We start from the raw sequence: 19,550 nt of genomic DNA, 5'->3' as shown, positions 1-19,550 counted from the left end.
TGTATTGTTTTGCAGTACATAATTTTTTAAATTTCTTGTTGTAATATTTTATATACTAGTATTTATTATTATCAAAATATATAATTAATATAATTTTAGAACATATTTTTATCAGCTTGGTGAACCAGGATTGATATCAAACTAAGCCGTGATATTCTATATTGTTTTTAAAGATTCATTATCCAATTGGCAGTTATGACTTCCATTTTGCTCGAGCAAAATTCAAGCGACTAGAATAAACGCTTGACTTAACAATTAATTATATTTTTTATTGTTCTACCCCAAATTATAATAAGTATTTGATCGTTCTCATATCAAAGAATACATAATCATTAAAAGGAAGTTTATATTGCTTTTGCTTTGTATTATATTCAGGTATGATGTATAGACCTGATTTTGATTCACAAAACCCATATTTCATATAAGAGAGTTAGATTTTTGTAATAGATAAGGCTTGAAACCAAGGCTGAGACAATTGCACAACATAGCGAGCATATAAATATATCATAGACGTTTAATTGCATACACTATACAGTTGAGCAACCCCTTTTTATAAATGTATATGTAAATGATCTTTTACACTAACAGTAAAACCAAATTAGTGTGAATATTAATGGTCATATTACTGAACGAGTCCTTAAACTTAAAACAATCTAAAACTTAGGCTTGTGTTTGTTTGGATTGAATTATACATGCTTATTGTGGAAATAAAGCGATTATAAGAATCGAGGGTCAGGCACGATCCAGCGCTCGTCAATCTTTTAACGCCAGTTGCGCAAAGCGCCATTGTGTCTGGCAAACGCACCGAATAGTCATGAACTCATGACCATCACTATTTGCACCTACAATCAAATGAATTATTAATTCACCTGATGCAACTAGTATTCAGAGACATTTTCCTCAATAGGTTATCGAACGCATATAATTAATTGAATATGGTACTTATTAATGCAGCATCTCCAATTATATGTGCATGTATTTTTTATTGTGCTACATAAAACATACCGAGGCATAAAGTGAAATATTCATTATTAAATACTCTATTTAATCGTTGTATTTTTTTAGAATGCTTTTCGCAAATATCATACTTGTATAAAGATTTTTAGGTATAATATGTATATGCAATTTAAAGTTTAATATACAAAATCACCAAATCAACTAAGGTACAATAGCAAATTTTATATTAATATATTTTACGAATGTAGTAAATAACTCGAGATGTTTTAAATGAGCATAAAATTGCATTTTTATTATTTTTTTAGTTTAACTTTAAAGCTTTAATTTCTGACAGACCAATGTGTTCAAAGCTATTTCAAAATTTTCTTCTCAAAAGGAAAATTTTTGACCGTTAATTTAGGTTTTGTCAGTATCGCTCGATTATTGACATAATATTTTACATTCTTGCTATGACTTGGACCATGCTTTGATAAACTGTTTGTGCGTATGTATTATTGCAGTTGGTTTGAAAGGGTGTTGTAATATTTATTTGTATAGCATCGAAAGGTCGGGAATTTTTTTATTGAGAAGAACTTATCACAATATTCAAAAAACTGTATTAGTAAGAATCTCATCGCTTCCAAAAGAAAACAAGTTAATGCTATATAAACAGGTTCTGAAACCCGTATAGAGCTACGGTATGTAGCAAACCGTCAAAACAAGACGTTATACAAAGATTCCAGAATAATGCACTTTGGTGTGCTATTAACGCATTATAGTACAACCAAAACGCTAATCTTCATCGAGTCTTTGGGAAAAAGACAATACCAAAAGTCACCCAAAAATTTGTCTCATCGCAAAAACGAAGTCAATGCTTATTCCGTTTATTTCTTCAACGTGGAATATCTTTCCAGAAGACTTAAAAGTACCAAACCTCGTTAGAGGAGTACGCTCACATTTATGGCATCTTTTTTCCGTGCTGAATGAGGTTAGCTCTAAGAACATCTTATAGATAGTGCGTCACCGAGGGTCTGTGCCCTTATATAATTCGCTCCGTAAACAGTGTCATTATTTTTACCTAGTTACTAGTGTATTTTTGTGTGCTATATACAGAAATATATGTAATTCTAAAATGGTAAATAATAAAGTATTGCGACTCCGTCGGACCTCACTGATTTATAAGCGAATGGGAAACTCACGTTCTAGCATCGTTGCCAACTTGCGCCATTATCTGAGCTCATCTATGTTATAGTTTTGCAATGTTTGTTTGATAACATCAAACGCCGATGTTAATAAACTAGCGAAACGATCGATGCAAATAGTTAAATGTCAAAACGATTTACTTTACAAAAATGGTTGTGGACCACTTGAAGTTAAGAACATATATCGCGCATTAATTTTAACAAACAGTATATTTTTTACCTTAAAACACTGCCTCCAACTGGTACGCCGTTCAAACGCCTAAAACAATAAAAAATAATAATGTAAATAAAAATAAAAAAAGCAAACGGTAAATTAAAATAAATAATAGAATAATAAAAATTTTTCAGATTATACTTCAGCTACTCTTAAGACGTTTTGGTAACATATAATTTTTATCGTTTCATATTAGTTCAAATGAGATAATACAATAATAATCTAGGAAGAGAAACGAGTAAAAATATATATTATGTTAATATAATTCAAAGTATTGTATAAACGCAAAACACTTTAATATGTGTCAAGATCAGTAAATTTAAATAATTATATATACAAATACTTTTCTTAAATTTTTGCACCGATTAATATAAATTAATGTATCATAATTTATATTTTAGCGTAGAGTGCATAAGTACGGATCATAAAATCCTTGAACGAAATATGTCAATCAGCATTTTTTTATGACGACGTACTTCAAGAAATTAAAAACCTGAGTCATGAAAAGAACAACGGAATATGCTAATAAAATTCGAGTAATTAAACACTAGTATTTCACGGTCGGCTTTGATTAGTATAATTTACTTTCCAAACGGTTAGGAAAAATCATTATTATGATTCTACACGAGTGTCGTGACAGCCGAGACAATTATATCGCGATCTTGATAATGATAACTGACGATCCCTGCGAGTTCAAGAATCTTAGGGTAAATCCAGTCAATAAAATCTTTGCAAAAATTAAAAAAATCCTAAGTGCATTACCTTTTTTGTAAAATATACTACACTCAGCTAATGCGGAAGTGAGGTTAACGGCTTGCAGTAAGTAATAAGATTTGAACCCGTTTTGAATCAATCGTAGTTACCGAGAATATTAAACGAGTTAGTAAGAAAAGTTCGCGGGATTTGCAAAGCGATATAAGGAAAATAGAATTCCAAAACCAGATAGGGTTTAGAATCACAAGAGGCTAAAAAAATGTAAAGCTATAAAAAAAATCGTTTTTTTTTATAAAATAGAAAATATGTATATTACTGAATAAAATTGCTTCTTTATTTTTAATTTTAGATAAAATTAGTATTGTAGTTTTTAACGAAAGTGTGATTTGTTAAAAACATTGAAATTTTTGTACTCGTCTTTGTGAACTATAAAAAAGGTAAAATATAAAGTCACAAGATCGAGTCAAAACGACAAAGATAAAAAAAACTGCATAAGCAGAGATATGATAAAGTTACTTTATATTTTTTCTATTATAGGCTACTTTTAAAATCATATGATTATGTTATAATAAAACATTTAAAAGCAAATATAATAGTTCCATTTATCGTTATATTTTTAAATAATTCTAAAATATGTCAGTTACTAAAATTTATTAAAAATGATATAATAATTTCTAATAAAATAAACACGAAAAGTGAATATTCCTCTAAAATGATATAATCTTATTATCTATGTTTATATTATCAAATATTTTTAAGCCTATTTTAAATGTGTTGGTATTATAAACTCTATCCGAATATATGTATTAATTTATATTTATATGTAATACCATATTATATTTTTTAATTTCTAAAATCATTACTTTCCCTTCCCTATTTACATATAAATACAGCATAATAGTGCACATTATGTTATTTATAATAACTAATATCCGAAAAATAAAATTAAAAAAGAACACTTTTTAATTGCCGAAATTTCACAAATTCTTCCCATTTCTGAGTTAATATTGTGCAGCTGTGGATTTTTTAAATGATTTGTATTGTTTTTTTTCTTTTCCTTAAAATCAATAAAAATTAAATTTTTATAAAAATAGTAGCAAAAACTAGTATTTGTGTATTATGTATGACAACGCAGATAGTCAATTTTTGCCTTTAATGTATCGCTGCAATAGCTACAATCCAATTGTTTTTGTTTTGCGAATTGTATGTTTAATCTCAATGCTATTTACAACAGCCATAGCCACAACAACTAACAAATAAAATAAAGAATAAAAAATACGCTGTAATTGCCGAAATTGTAGAATTAAAAAAGTATAATTAGAATTACGTTTTTTACTTATTTAATTCTATAATATTTCATGCCCCTATTATTAATTAAATTAAAATAAATAGTCTTATTTTTTATGAGATCTTAAATTTACAGTGAAATAGAATCACGACAAATTAATTTATTATTTGAATACAAAAGTAAAAATCTTCCCCTTCACTCTTTCTTTTCAATTTTAGAGGCGATGAATAGATTGATAAAATCAAATAAATTGAAAGTTTTACTATTTCACCTCAAACTTCTAACGAGAATAGCAAGTTATAATTCTACTAACTGTGGCTAGCTCAAGTAATTGTTTGACTATTTTTAATGGTCAAACTATAATAGTCTAATTATCACTCTAACCGAGTGAGAAGGTACTATTGCAAACTAAGAATTACAGAATATGAACTTCTATGTTCTATACTAAAACCAGAATTTAAAAGTCCTATATAGCATGTATCATAGCTAGAAAGTTCTACACTGACAAAATCTTTTATATAATTGTTAAATAAAAATTGAATTTGCTCCGATTGATTTTCGAGGCGCCGGTAATGCGTTCTGTTGTTTCGACCAATCAAAAATAAGCATTCAAATATTCAAATAGTTTCGACCAATGAAAAATAAGCATTCGAATTCAAAGACAGTACCGTGACAACACTTTTATTTAATAATAAAATTTTGCTACGTGGCAATAATTTTCATTAATTCGTCATTTGACTGAATATAAATAATCGGATTGCAAATTAACTAGGTGTGTTATAACTATGTTAACTTAAATATATACATAATGTGTTGAGGATTAGAAGAATACATTTATTAATCTAGATAAACAATCTTCGTAATGAAATCTTCAAATTTTGAATTCCCGGCGACGGGCTCCGAGGCCGAAAAGTGAGTTTTTCCTTTTATAAATAATCAGATTACAAATTAACTAGGTGTGTTATGACTATTAAAATTAAATATATACATAATGTGTTGAGGATTAGAATAATACATTGATTAAATTAGATAAACAATCATAAAACAATCTTTGTAATGAAATATTCAAATTTTGAATTCCCGTCGCCGGGCTCCGGGGCCGAAAAGTGAATTTTTCCTTTTATATTACATAAACATTATCATTGCTTCCGATTTAATGCACAATTTTAAACGTGAACGTGTAATATATCCTTAGTATGTATGAGGATTGAAAGTTAATGTCGATCAAATCGGCGCTGTCGCATTGTTAATGCTATATATATATAGCGTTAACAATGCGACAGCGCCGATTTGATATATCAACCAACGGACAGCTTATAAATGTGTAGTTCCTTGGATGTTATCTAATAAACTACAATTTACATTGATTATATATATATGTGATCGAAAACCTGGAATAATCGATAGCCAAAATATCTAAGAGTGGGTTATTTTTAATTCCGATGTGGCAAAATATGTTCAATTTTTGTTCTGTGCCTTCATTCCTCTTTCGGAATAGCCAAATTCAAGATATTCAGTTACATAAAACTTATGTAGTATGTTCTTTATAAAAAGATAATACTTGCTGACAGTGACTTCAACATGAGAAGATTCACTCTTTGTTTATATATACCAATTCTACGTTGTGGTCATATAAGTTATCAAATTGCTCCCTCATTACTTCTGAAAAATAATTAAAAACACCTTTATCAAGAGTTAAGCATTGAACACATTATTACTACTAATATAATCCATAAATTAAATTTAAACAAAAACCGAAGAACAAAATTAACGAAAGTTACTGTAGAGGATTAAACACATAGATTGACATATCTTCATCTTCTTCAAAATAGTCGCAATATGTCATATATTAATTGTTTGCCATACGTAAATGTTATTAGATCTATCATTGTTTCTGAAAATTAACTGTAAACGATACTATATAGTGGGTAAAATGTTACTTTGTTTAATTAACTTTGGTATGTATACCTTTAATTGTCCAATCACCGCTGTTTGTCTTTTAATATTAGATCCTGGAAAGTCAATGGTAATTTTGTTAGAATAACCGTAACATATTGTTCATATAACCAAACACTGGCACACTCATAATTTATAGTTTTAATTATGTTATACATTTTAAATCATCTTCAATTGCTGTGATTATAACATATTTTACTGTTTATTGAATCGCACTAAGCTGTATCCCGGCGCGCGCTAGACTGATGACGGAAGAGCTGTCAAATGTAAGCAACTGAGGGGATATCCCGATACATGATCGGGATATCACCGCGCGCTTAAGAACGAACTACGAAATTGATTTTAACGATTTAAATTGTAAAACACTTATCAATATATGTTTAAAAATCATCAAATTCTAAAAAAAATATTTTTTTAAATATTTTTAGTATATACGGTATTTAAAATATAATATAAATAATGTGGATTTTTATTAGCTTCTCTTAACAAAAAAAAATATGTAGTTGAATTTTTAAAATTCAATTTAAATTAATAGTTTTTGGAGAATTTTTAAAATTTCGCTTGAAAAAACATTTTCAAAAAAAGACGGAGCTATTAATTGCTTGATTCGCGTGCATTTATAAGCTTTTTTATTTTATAAATAATAAAATAAGCAGCCGCAAATTTAAAAAGGGTTGTAATTTTTTTTAAATATGGAAACATATGGGTTGTGAGGCCACGTGATAGACATAGCTATTCTAGACTCTGTGTCTCGACTTTCAAGTTCAATAAAAAAATAATTAAAAAAATCTACATATATGTTCTACATGTAGATTCTAGAAGTTTTCTTGTCTGTTAAATGATGTAAATGTTCAATGTCATTTATTAATTAAAGTTGTGACTTATGAGTAATGCATGTTGATTTAATAATACATCGATATATAAATAAAAAAGTGGTCCCTCGGTGCCACCTCTCCCCTATTAATAATGCTCTAGATAAGAATGTGCAGAATATCGTGCCAATCAAAGGCCAGGTGTTTCTTGCAGAATTTGGTCAAGGGTGGTTGTCGATTGAGGACATAGCAGCGAAGTAAACACCATGGTGACTATGAGTGGCATAATGTGCACTGTTTTCGATCATGTCCCAAGGCGGTCTATCATTGTGGATACTGGGTCATGTTATGTTGCATTCAAAACCAACCATACAGCTATGATAACTGCCGTTAACACATATAAACATTTAGTACCGAAATAAGACATGTACACTTTATATGGTTTCTTTACTATATATGTATGTAAAAGTGTAGAGCAAGCATGAATTTACTAGCAGTAGTCATTTAAAATTAAAATTGTCCATTAACTATTTTTATATTTAATTTTTTTTTTAATAATAATAATAATATTTGTATAATTTAAATTACACTAATATTTTTTAAACGTTCAAAAAGCAATATAGTCAACAATAATTTGCAAACAAATTTTAACACGTCAAAAAACTACAATCTGTCCAAGGCAACGAGAATGGGCCCCGGGAATTTGTCCCCTCTAATAAGACAGGAACATATTTTTTTCAAAACAAAGAAGGGTACAATTGGGTTGTTAACGCAGCATTACATCGAAGGAAAAAAGAACTACCTGCGTTGTTGTAATATACAGACTTTCAATAGATAATACAAATATTTTCTCTATTTGAATATTAAAATATTCATATAAAAGTCTCAAATTTCAAACTGCACTTTTAAGCTCGTACGTTTAATAATGCAATTTTAAAAATAATTTAAAAAAGAAAAAAATCAAAAACAACTAATTAAGACAGCCCATAGCTTGACAATATAAATCGGTAAGAAACATAAGTAATATATATTTCGAAATAAAATATTTTTAATGTGCGGCCATAGCTCATCTGGAATTTTTCTCTTTAATTGAGTTTTCCCATAAAAAAATCAGTAGTCGAAAAAAAGGTAAATCAACTGCAAGCAGAAGATAAACTTAATTACATAGAGATTTATTTTTTAAATATTTATTTATTCTTCATAGCAAAATACAAATTTACATATTATAAATTAATACAATCACAATATCATAGTACATATAAATTTATATAGAACTGATAAATAGTTCAAGTGCTTAAGCCGGATGCGTCATTTTCATTTCTGACCTTCGAATGGTCCACTTTGATCCTGTCCAATATCCTGATACTTATGACGTCACTACGGGAAACAAAACCTGCACCAAGGAAGTAGATTGTCAATATGTATCTCAGGTTGATTTCGTGGTCAACTACAATAACACCATTACATATAAATCAGGTGGCAAGACATACAACATCTGATACAATTATCAACTTTAAAAAATCAACGGCACGATGTGTCAGTTATAAATATACTTTTATAATAAGTATGATTCACAAATGTTTCTACAAAAATAGAACATATACAAATATAATTACTTTATCAGTCCATTTAACACGTTTTTAAAGAACTTCGGTCGTAGATTTCAGCACAATTATGTATGTCTTAATAAATGAACTTCGAAATTAATTTCAATCGATAGTACAAATATAAAACAATTATAACTGTGCCTAAATACAGCTTTATTTTAATTATAAAATATATACAAAATTGAGCAGTCCATTGAATGTAGCTTTGGTAACAACTATATCTTATTCACTAAATCGCAAAAATTATTTAAAATGATAACTTGTGACGATTAGTGAAGTACATATAATTTTACCTGTTTATAAATCACGAAACACCATATAAAAAATATAAAATTAAGATAAATTTATAGTAAACACTTAAATTAATTACAAGGTTCTCTAAAAATATCTAATAGCATATTAGCTTAAAAATCTTATATGATATTCTCGATGAATATACATACACCTAATAATGATTAATAAAAAGTTTTTATACCCTATCTTGAGTAATTTATTTATTAAAATCAAATTACTATTAGCTTATTTTGATTGAATTTTACAAATATGAAAAATATCGCATTTTTAATTTCACCTTCAAATTTGGCAATTTCATATGGTACATGCTTTTTAGAGGTTTAGAACATTAAAATTAAATAAAATACATAAAAATCGTGATAATGGCCATGGTAATCGCTTTATTGGAAAAATAACTTTATTCCATTATTGTTTAATTATAATTTCAGGCATATGGGCGTCGCGGCTGGCTTGAATAAAGCGCAATCTGGAAGTCAAATTTTTGAACAACTAGGGCCGTATATCAGAAATAACGCGGCGAATGTTGGCTTCCAAGTTGTCCATCGTCTTTGGTTTATTGGCGTATACTAGCGACTTCTCATATCTTCACAGAAAATAATCCAAAAGTGTTAAATTACACGAACTTGGAGGCCAATTCACAGGTCCATTACGAATGTTTCCTTTAATAAACTGATTGTGGCGCGCGCTGTGTGGCATGTTGCGCCATCTCGTTGAAAGCAAAGCTTTTCCGCATTGATGCCATTCAATTAAGGAATGAAAAAGACAGTAATAATGGATCTATCGCTCCTTCCGTTGACTGTAATGTTCTGCCCGGCATTATTTATCAAGAAATATGGACCAATGATTCCACCAGCTCATAAAGCACACCAAACAGTGACTTTTTGTGGTTATAACGGCGTCTCAATAATGGCTAGTAGATTTTTTCACTCCAAATGCGGGAATTTTGTTTGTTGACGTAGCCATTCGATCAAAAATGAGTCTCATCGCTGAACAAAATTTTGTAATGAAAATCATGATCAAGAGAAATTTTGTTTTCGGCCCATTCACCAAACTTACGACGCATACGATGGTCAAGCGGCTTCAATTCATATACGATCTGGTTCTTGTAAGCTCGTAAACCAAGATCTTAGCGCAAAATCTTCCATAAAATGGATAGATAAGGCTCAAATTCTTGTGCTCGATTATTTCGGGACCTCCTCAATACTACGCTCCACAGCAGAAACAACGTCTTCTGTGCGCACTGTACGACGTCTCTGCGGATGCGTATTATCTATTAGAGTATGCGTTGTGCGAAAACGATCCATGGTTATTAGAATCACTTGCTCGGATGGACATTTATGTAGACCGTAAAATGGATGTAGCGCACGGTAAGTTCGCGAACTGAACCACGATTTTCGAAATGAATTTGCACAATTGGTAAGCGTACAAGTAAGATTCAAATTATATACAAAAAAATAATTATATAAAAAAATATTTTTTTTATAAAATAATAAAATAAAATATTAGGAACTGGACCAGCTCCTCATTGCTGACATTACATATATCAATATGTAATGCTAGTGTACTAAGAAGTCAGATGATAACAAGAAAGTAAGGACGTTTTGACTTTAACCTTCACTTGCTTTTAAAGATAATTTCGAGATCTTTAGGGAAAGTTTTTCTAGACAATATGTTAATACCGAGATCGTATGAATAAACTGATTGCGATCGAGATTGAGAAAATGACACATGCACTTTTCGACACTTAAAAGCAGATGGTTAACAAAAGCCCATCTTCATGAATAATCTAAATCACTTTGTAAAGAGGACGACGGTCCCCGGGTGCTCCCACCCGCTTCCTCAGGTCGTGTGTAAGCTGAATTCGGCTTATTAGCGACCCTAGCACTTGAGCACATGCTTCCCATCGATAGGGCCGATGGTCCGCTTCCAGTCTCAACCTGGGTCGTCCCGATGGACAACCGCGGTTGGTTTCCCGGTCCGGAGCTACTGATGGTCTCCCGGCATCGCTATCTTTTGTTGGAGACGGAGGAAGGATAGAACTGGATAGGATAAAACTAGTGGGCAGGTCGCGCTCCGCTGTCTTTGCATCTCTAGGTAGAGAGGAATCCGCAACAGATCAAATGCATTTAAACATTTTTAAATCATATACATTAAAAATAAAACCACCATAGGTTGCAAACTATCTACAAAAACAAGCCACTCTGAGATATTTTGGTTATCAATTATTCCAGGTATGCAATCACATATTTTAATCATTGTAAAATATCATCTATTAGATAACATTAAAAAAACTACACATGTATATTGCGAGTCATCACTCGGAACTGAACGATCTTAGTGAATTTTTCGCTGCAATAATGGTTTTAATTTATTTTGCTGTCGTTAAAGATAGTATCCCCAAATATCAATAGATAAAAAATACGTTTTATTAGCATTTATACGGTTTTATCGACATTAACCTCAATCTTCATACGTACTAAGTATATATTACATGTTCACGTTTAATTCGAGTAAATATATTCAGTCAAATCTAACGTATATATGCATTAAGTCGGAAGCATTGATAATGTTTATGTATTATAAAAGGAAAAACTCACTTTTCAGCCTCAGAGCCCGTCGCCGGGAATTCAAAATTTGAATATTTCATTACGAATATTATTTTATGATTGTAAATCTAATTTAATCAATGTATTCTTCTAATCCTCAACACATTATGTATATATTTAATTTTCATAGTTATAACACGCCTAGTTAATTCGCAATCCGATTATTTATATCAGTCAAATGACGAACTAATGAAAATTATTGTCGCGTAGCAAAATTTTATTAATAAATAACAATTATTTAAAACTGTTGTCACGTTACTGTCGGCCATCTTGTTTTATATTTGAATGCTTATTTTTCATTGGTCGAAACAACAGAACACGGCTCGCGACATTACTGGCGGCCAAATTCAATTTTTATTATAATAATTGAATATATTTCTTTTGTTTACTTATATTATTATACACCGTTCATACAAAGCGATACGATTTACAATGTAAAATATTGAGCATTAAAAGTTTCATTTTAAAGCGTGCGCGTCCGGATATTACAATTATATATAAGATAAAAAGAATAGCTATTAAGTCCTTAAAAATAACTTGTATTTTTCGTTATAATTTGTGATACATATATAACAAGATTAATATTATTTTAAAAAGTGTTAATTATTTATTACAAGCAGCAGTCCATTGGAGTTTGTTTGTGAAGATTAGACTGATAATTATACCTTTATAACTAATTCAAATTAAATGGCATATAAAATTTGACATAGAATCAGAAATACACATATAATTAGGTTTTAAAATATCGCACACATTTTTAGTAATTTTAGTTTTATTTACAAGTTATAGAATAACTGACATAATATTATTTGAGAATTTGTTATTGGCATATCTGACGTCACAGTTAATTGAAAATCTTCGCTTTCAGGTGTAATGACAACTAAAATATATCTGCACGACTAAAATGTACGAAATATTAAATAGATTTTCATACATAATCAGTTATGCAAATATAATTAAGTTTTTAAATATCATACTCGTTTTTATCTATTTTATACATACAACTAATAATACGTGTATTGATTAATCGTGTTGTTGAAAGCAGTTCGTCGATGCTTGTTCTTGAAGAACTTTCCTCGTAGATTTTACCACAACCATATACATACCACAGACGCATAAAATAGTAATAACATTTGGTATGCGATCAGTAATACGTAAAGAAATGGGTTCAATAAAAAAAAACCAAAACACTGATTTTTCAAAATAAACACTAAATATAGTTAATAAATAAATTCAATTATTATGCAATATAAAATATATTGACAAAGAAAGTAATGTGTTCTTTTAATAAAAACATGAAATTACAACTGTTCAATATAAAAATAAATAAAAAAATAACACTAACATTATTCCAGCCATAAACCTTAATATTAAAAATCATTTAAAATGTTCGTATAATAAGTCCTAAAGCGATATTCTAGACTTTTAAAAATAGAAAACGTATTAGTGTTGAGTACATTAAAATATCTACATACTATATTGACATAGTTCAGTTCCCCTAAAACAAATTTTTGCTTAATAAAAATTAAACATACAATACTTCATTAAAATAAATAGGTTTTAAAGAGCAAAAATAAAAATGTAATGAGAGAGTAAAAACAATAACTAAATAAAACACTGCTATTATACATAATTTATATTAAAATTTTTGTGATTTTAGTTTCCTTATTCTTTTAACTGCACCATAACAAAGTATATAGCATTATTTGTAATACAGATAGTATTAAGCACAAGATATAATTAAACTACTAAGATATGTGAAGATCTCTGCTTGTTGATTAAACCAAAATTATATCAGTGTAACGAAAACTTATCAAATATAAAATAAAATTTGACTTGTTATCGGTGACACTAATATACATAGGCAAATATAAGATTCAATTTTAAAAACACGCATATTTTCTTATGAAAACATGCAGGTAAAATAATTTAATTAACATGTACATGTCTTTCATATACAATATAATGACGAAAAATGATAAGAGATCTTTTGAAAAAAAATTTACAAAAATTAAATATTTCAGCATAATTTTTTATCCTACGTTTAAATAAGTTTTGTACGTTTTATCGCATACACTTTTTAACCGATTAGCTTTGAAATATAACATACTGCTTTTTCAAGCAAAATGCGTAAATGTTGTAACGTATTAAACTATTATCACAAGACAGATTTTCTTAAAGTTTTTGAAGATCACGCACTTTTGAACTTTTTCGCTGTAGATTGCAACAACCATATCCGTTTTACAGATTGAATACAATATGTCTATATTTAAGATTGTAAACCAAAAAGTAAAACGGACATAATTGTATTTTAAATATATTTTAAAACGTGTTTGTTTGCATAAAATATTAATTACATTTCATATGCATTCAGTAATACATAAATAATTAGGTATATAATATAAAAATTAATAGATACTCACAATGATTTTTCACATTTAACACAGAATATACTATATATATATATATAAATATGATGCAGCTAATAAATAAATTCAATAAACACACAAGATAAAATATATTGAAAACAAAAATGTGCTGTTTACTATAAACATAAAATTACAACTGATCAATAAAGAGAGAAGATCGTTTTAAAGTTCTTTATATGATTTTATTTTTCTTTTTTTTTAACTGCACCGTAACAAAGTATACATCGTTATTTGTAATATAGATAGTATTACTCGCAAAATATAATTAAATTACTATTATTTTAAAATATGTTACTGAAAGAAGTCCATTTGTGAAGTTCTTTGCTCGTTGATTAAACCACAATTATTTCAGTAGAACCAAAACAAATCAAATATAAAATAAAATTTGACATGTTTTTGGTGATACTAATATAATTAGGCATATATAAAAACACTCAAATTTTCTTATGAAAAAATTCAGATAAAATAATTTAATTTACATCTACATGTCTTTCATATACAATATATTGACAAAAAAATAATAGAAGATCTTTTAAAAAAAATTACAGTAATTATATATTTTAACATAATTTCTGGTCTTACGTTTTAATAAGCTATGTACGTTTTATCATATAACACTGCTTTTTAAACTGTTTAGCTTTGAAATATTACATACTGCTGTTCTAAGAAAATGCGTAAATGTTGTAACGTATTAAAAATATTATCACAAGACAGATTTTCTTAAAGTTTTTGAAGATCATGTACCGTTGAACTTTTTCGCTGTAGATTGCTACAACCATATCCGTTTCACGAATTGATTACAATATGTATATACTTAAGATTGTGAACCAAAATGTAAAACGGACATAATTGTATTTTAAATATATTTAAAACGTGTTTTTTTTTAAATTTCGAAGATCTCTTGTTAGCATAAAATATTAATTACATTTGATATGCATTCAGTAAGACATAAATAATTAGGTATATATTATAAAAAATAATAGATACTCACACTTATTTTTCACATTAAACACAGAATATATTATGTATAAATATGATGCAGTTAATAAATAAATTCAATAAAGACACAAGATAAAATATATTGACAATGAAAATAATGTGTTGTTTACTAAAAACACGAAATTACAACTGTTTAATATAAGAGTTAAAGAAAATTAAAAATATAAGACTGTTATAAAGTTCTTTAAGTGATTTTATTTTTCTTATATTTTTAACTGCACCGTAACAAAGTATATATCATTATTTGTAATATAGATATCATAGTACTATGCACAAAATATAATTAAATTACTATTATTTTAAAATATGTTTCTGAAAGAAGTCCGTTCAAGATTTGTGAAGATCTTCGCTCGTTGATTACGCCACAATTATTTCAGTGTAACCAAAGCAAATCAAATATAAAATAAAATTTGATTTGTTTTTGGTGATACTAATATAATTAGGCATGTATATAAGTAAAGTTTAAAAACACTCACATTTTCTTATGAAAAAATGAAGGTAAAATAGTTTAATTTACATCTACATGTCTTTCTTATACAATATAATAAAAATTACAGTAACTAAATATTTTAGTATAATTTCTCGTCTTCCGTTTTAATAAGCTATGTACATTTTATCATATAACACTGATTTTTAAACCGTTTAGCTTTGAAATATTACATACTGCTGTTCTAAGAAAATGCGTAAATGTTGTAACGTATTAAAAATATTATCACAAGACAGATTTTCTTAAAGTTTTTGAAGATCATGTACCGTTGAACTTTTTCGCTGTAGATTGCTACAACCATATCCGTTTCACGAATTGAATACAATATGTATATATTTAAGATTGTAAACCAAAAAGTAAAACGGACATAATTGTATTTTAAATATATTTTAAAACGTGTTTGTTTGCATAAAATATTAATTACATTTGATATGCATTCAGTAATACATAAATAATTAGGTATATAATATAAAAATTAATAGATACTCACAATGATTTTTCACATTTAACACAGAATATACTATATATATATATATAAATATGATGCAGCTAATAAATAAATTCAATAAACACACAAGATAAAATATATTGAAAACAAAAATGTGCTGTTTACTATAAACATGAAATTACAACTGATCAATAAAGAGAGAAGATCGTTTTAAAGTTCTTTATATGATTTTATTTTTCTTTTTTTTTAACTGCACCGTAACAAAGTATACATCGTTATTTGTAATATAGATAGTATTACTCGCAAAATATAATTAAATTACTATTATTTTAAAATATGTTACTGAAAGAAGTCCATTTGTGAAGTTCTTTGCTCGTTGATTAAACCACAATTATTTCAGTAGAACCAAAACAAATCAAATATAAAATAAAATTTGACATGTTTTTGGTGATACTAATATAATTAGGCATATATAAAAACACTCAAATTTTCTTATGAAAAAATTCAGATAAAATAATTTAATTTACATCTACATGTCTTTCATATACAATATATTGACGAAAAAATAATAGAAGATCTTTTAAAAAAAATTACAGTAATTATATATTTTAACATAATTTCTGGTCTTACGTTTTAATAAGCTATGTACGTTTTATCATATAACACTGCTTTTTAAACTGTTTAGCTTTGAAATATTACATACTGCTGTTCTAAGAAAATGCGTAAATGTTGTAACGTATTAAAAATATTATCACAAGACAGATTTTCTTAAAGTTTTTGAAGATCATGTACCGTTGAACTTTTTCGCTGTAGATTGCTACAACCATATCCGTTTCACGAATTGATTACAATATGTATATACTTAAGATTGTGAACCAAAATGTAAAACGGACATAATTGTATTTTAAATATATTTAAAACGTGTTTTTTTTTAAATTTCGAAGATCTCTTGTTAGCATAAAATATTAATTACATTTGATATGCATTCAGTAAGACATAAATAATTAGGTATATATTATAAAAAATAATAGATACTCACACTTATTTTTCACATTAAACACAGAATATATTATGTATAAATATGATGCAGTTAATAAATAAATTCAATAAAGACACAAGATAAAATATATTGACAATGAAAATAATGTGTTGTTTACTAAAAACCCGAAATTACAACTGTTTAATATAAGAGTTAAAGAAAATTAAAAATATAAGACTGTTATAAAGTTCTTTAAGTGATTTTATTTTTCTTATATTTTTAACTGCACCGTAACAAAGTATATATCATTATTTGTAATATAGATATCATAGTACTACGCACAAAATATAATTAAATTACTATTATTTTAAAATATGTTTCTGAAAGAAGTCCGTTCAAGATTTGTGAAGATCTTCGCTCGTTGATTACGCCACAATTATTTCAGTGTAACCAAAGCAAATCAAATATAAAATAAAATTTGATTTGTTTTTGGTGATACTAATATAATTAGGCATGTATATAAGTAAAGTTTAAAAACACTCACATTTTCTTATGAAAAAATGAAGGTAAAATAGTTTAATTTACATCTACATGTCTTTCTTATACAATATAATAAAAATTACAGTAACTAAATATTTTAGTATAATTTCTCGTCTTCCGTTTTAATAAGCTATGTACATTTTATCATATAACACTGATTTTTAAACCGTTTAGCTTTGAAATATTACATACTGCTGTTCTAAGAAAATGCGTAAATGTTGTAACGTATTAAAAATATTATCACAAGACAGATTTTCTTAAAGTTTTTGAAGATCATGTACCGTTGAACTTTTTCGCTGTAGATTGCTACAACCATATCCGTTTCACGAATTGAATACAATATGTATATATTTAAGATTGTAAACCAAAAAGTAAAACGGACATAATTGTATTTTAAATATATTTTAAAACGTGTTTGTTTGCATAAAATATTAATTACATTTGATATGCATTCAGTAATACATAAATAATTAGGTATATAATATAAAAATTAATAGATACTCACAATGATTTTTCACATTTAACACAGAATATACTATATATATATATATATATAAATATGATGCAGCTAATAAATAAATTCAATAAACACACAAGATAAAATATATTGAAAACAAAAATGTGCTGTTTACTATAAACATGAAATTACAACTGATCAATAAAGAGAGAAGATCGTTTTAAAGTTCTTTATATGATTTTATTTTTCTTTTTTTTTAACTGCACCGTAACAAAGTATACATCGTTATTTGTAATATAGATAGTATTACTCGCAAAATATAATTAAATTACTATTATTTTAAAATATGTTACTGAAAGTAGTCCATTTGTGAAGATCTTTGCTCGTTGATTAAACCACAATTATTTCAGTAGAACCAAAACAAATCAAATATAAAATAAAATTTGACATGTTTTTGGTGATACTAATATAATTAGGCATATATAAAAACACTCAAATTTTCTTATGAAAAAATTCAGATAAAATAATTTAATTTACATCTACATGTCTTTCATATACAATATATTGACGAAAAAATAATGGAAGATCTTTTAAAAAAAATTACAGTAATTATATATTTTAACATAATTTCTGGTCTTACATTTTAATAAGCTATGTACGTTTTATCATATAACACTGCTTTTTAAACCGTTTAGCTTTGAAATATTACATACTGCTGTTCTAAGAAAATGCGTAAATGTTGTAACGTATTAAAAATATTATCACAAGACAGATTTTCTTAAAGTTTTTGAAGATCATGTTCCGTTGAACTTTTTCGCTGTAGATTGCTACTACCATATCCGTTTCACGAATTGATTACAATATGTATATACTTAAGATTGTGAACCAAAATGTAAAACGGACATAATTGTATTTTAAATATATTTAAAACGTGTTTTTTTTTAAATTTCGAAGATCTCTTGCTAGCATAAAATATTAATTACATTTGATATGCATTCAGTAAGACATAAATAATTAGGTATATATTATAAAAAATAATAGATACTCACACTTATTTTTCACATTAAACACAGAATATACTATGTATAAATATGATGCAGTTAATAAATAAATTCAATAAAGACACAAGATAAAATATATTGACAATGAAAATAATGTGTTGTTTACTAAAAACCCGAAATTACAACTGTTTAATATAAGAGTTAAAGAAAATTAAAAATATAAGACTGTTATAAAGTTCTTTAAGTGATTTTATTTTTCTTATATTTTTAACTGCATCGTAACAAAGTATATATCGTTATTTGTAATATAGATATCATAGTACTACGCACAAAATATAATTAAATTACTATTATTTTAAAATATGTTTCTGAAAGAAGTCCGTTCAAGATTTGTGAAGATCTTCGCTCGTTGATTACGCCACAATTATTTCAGTGTAACCAAAGCAAATCAAATATAAAATAAAATTTGATTTGTTTTTGGTGATACTAATATAATTAGGCATGTATATAAGTAAAGTTTAAAAACACTCACATTTTCTTATGAAAAAATGAAGGTAAAATAGTTTAATTTACATCTACAT

At 27.2% G+C, this 19,550-nt stretch overlaps 1 protein-coding gene across 3 annotated transcripts in view; it reads right to left on the bottom strand.

The window, feature by feature from the left end:
• The window catches only part of LOC148234372 (putative 3-phosphoinositide-dependent protein kinase 2), a 126,535-nt gene that overhangs the window by 49,270 nt on the left and 57,715 nt on the right, over nucleotides 1–19,550 (bottom strand). For all 3 annotated transcript variants that reach the window (XM_088187819.1, XM_088187820.1, XM_088187821.1), the window contains one exon: nucleotides 2,359–2,397. The gene's annotated coding sequence lies outside the window, so the exon portion shown is untranslated. The remainder of the gene's footprint in view (nucleotides 1–2,358; nucleotides 2,398–19,550) is intronic.

The sequence above is a fragment of the Plectrocnemia conspersa genome, unplaced genomic scaffold (genome assembly GCF_051122295.1).
Source record: "Plectrocnemia conspersa isolate PC_06_02 unplaced genomic scaffold, ASM5112229v1 ptg000006l, whole genome shotgun sequence".
Taxonomy (NCBI): domain Eukaryota; kingdom Metazoa; phylum Arthropoda; class Insecta; order Trichoptera; family Polycentropodidae; genus Plectrocnemia; species Plectrocnemia conspersa.
This window is presented reverse-complemented; position numbering and strand designations above follow the sequence as displayed.